Source organism: Penaeus monodon, chromosome 1, assembly GCF_015228065.2.
Source record: "Penaeus monodon isolate SGIC_2016 chromosome 1, NSTDA_Pmon_1, whole genome shotgun sequence".
NCBI classification, from domain to species: domain Eukaryota; kingdom Metazoa; phylum Arthropoda; class Malacostraca; order Decapoda; family Penaeidae; genus Penaeus; species Penaeus monodon.
In genome coordinates this window covers 655,162-657,757 of record NC_051386.1, presented here as the reverse complement: position 1 = coordinate 657,757, position 2,596 = coordinate 655,162, and positions in this window count along the sequence as shown.

Here is a 2,596-nt window from a genome sequence, read left to right as displayed (position 1 = left end):
GCTATCACCATTCGATCCGATGACTGCATCATCAGAAATTGGCTGAGGCAAGTGCATAACTGCCGTAGGGCAATTGGCTGTTGGCCAGAGTGACGTAAACTTCTTATCGTGAGCATTTCAGCTGAAGGCAGGGGTGATAGGAGACTCGACATGAGTGCACAAAGCTCTTGGGGGTGATCAGACTCATTTGGCATTTAGGGAGGAGCTTTTGCAATACTTTAATCCATAAATGAGTCTGGAATGTAATGTCCATGAGCCATGACTGGAAGAGCACTGGCTCCAGGGAGGATGTTATTTCCATGTTCAGGATCCTATTCCTGCCCACTATGACTGGGAAAAAATAATAATACAGGAAATTGAATATTAAGAAAAATAAAAAATAAAAATTGTTACTTATTGTCATTAATACTGCAATGAGATATAGATGATAATGAATCTGTGCAAGGAAAATAGTCTATTACCACCTGGATAGAGCAAATCAAATAACAAATATTAAGATTGGAAAATGGCATAAAAGCTAAAAAAAATCTTATGCCACAAAAGACACTATAACATTGCAAAGGGGAGGCATGGAGCCCTGTCGCGGCACACAAGTGTTCACGCCGCACACCTGGCAGAGTGTCTGCTCGCGTAAGATTAATGTCCGTATTTTGAGCCACACGATGGCAGTGAAGCATCCGGATCCAATGGGTTAAGCATTAAAGACAAGGGAAATTGTTAAGAAAACAGAGAGCAAGAAGAAATATAAGGAAAAGAATGGAAAGGTGGAGAGATAACAAGAAAAAATAAGAGTAATACAATATAGAAAAAAATAGAGATAAAAAAAAATTAAGAGGGTCAATAACAATTATAGAAAAAAATACAAAAATAAAAAGACCTGATACAATATATCCTTGTAATGTGAAACAAAAACAAAATTTCTGATAAATCTAAAATACACTACATAGCATCAATCACCATTTAGATCAATAAAACCCTATTATCTAATAAATATCTCTATCTTTCACTATTCCAAAATTCACAATCCTTCTAGAAAACAGTGACAGACGAAAAATATAAGCAAAATATCCAAACACTATTCCACATACAGGGCACATACACATAAATTCTCCTAAAAAGAGATTCTTTAATAACTCTTTTCCTTCTACAAAAAAAAGGGAAGGAAAATAGAAAAAGAAAATAAACATTAACACAACACCCACACGTACATTTTCTTATGTCAGTAACCAACATATATCCCACAACTATACCCATACATACATCCTAGTATACAAAAATCCTTAATCCTCTATCACTACCCCTTCCCTATGAAAAAAAAAAAAAAAGGAAAAAAGAAAGAAAGAGAGAAAGAGAGAGAGAAACTAGGAGGACAAAGCAGAAGACAATGAAAAAAAACGTACCTTAAGCTTAGTAGTTCATAGTCTGCTTCATTAAGCATGGCACTGTACATCTGGTATATTCGGAAAGCAAGGGACTCTAGCATTGCACGGACGAGGTGGGCCTTGTTGGTATCGGCACTGAGGCCCAAGAAGCCCCCCGTAGCATTGGCATCATTTAGGGGTGCCTGAAACAGGTTGTGGCTTCTTATTATCTTTCTTACTGCTGTTGCCGATGTTACGAGTTTTATTGGTTACTGTCGACGCAACTGAAATGATCTTCAGTGCAGTACTATAGTGAGAAAAAAGAGCACAGAAAAGAAAAAAAAACAAGAATAGAAATTATGGACAAGAGAGAGAAAAAACTATTTACAAACAAAAATGAAGATCTTATTCTTTTAAATAGTTTCTGAAAGAAGAAGAAAAGGAGAATGTGTAAAAATAGATATCTATGTCTCAATATCTCTATTCATCATCTAGTTTTACTTAGCCATTCATCTAACAAAATATCTTATCTTTCTACAAAACATCTATGATTGACTTCTTTATCCATCTACCATAATATCTACACACCTATCAATAATCCATGATTTACTGATTGCTTTATCTTCCACAATATCTACCGATCTATCAACTATGATCTACTTTTCAATCTATCAAGAAAATCTATCTAGCCCTTCACCCAATGTAAAATATAATGTTTTCACTATTCCCTTAATCAGCACTTCCTCAGCAGCTTTTCTATAAGGACAGATGCAATTACTTAAAATCATAAAACTAATTTTGTTCAACTGTGGTTCCCTAAAACTTATAACAAAACCCTTAATTACATTAGTAAATAAAAATAATTTAGCAATTTACAAAATCTGATTACATCCCTTGTCATTATTCAATTTCTAGTTTTTTTTTTTTATTCTGACAGCTGTTTGCTTTAAAGAAACTGTGGGATTAAAAATTGGTTCCGACCACAACATTACAGTACTAACATAATTATTGTTGTTTGTATCAAGCAAAATTTTGCACAACTACATACCTGCCTGTCATAAAAACATAACTTCTTAACATCCTTTTTGGTGAAAGTTAAGTATACCAAGTTATTGTGCACTCATTCCTTAGTAAATGATTGTCTGCTTTAATGAATGTATTCCCACAATTTCCTTAAGCATACAGCTATACATCAACTTTAGGATTCTTAATTTTTGTAACTAAGAAATTTTTAG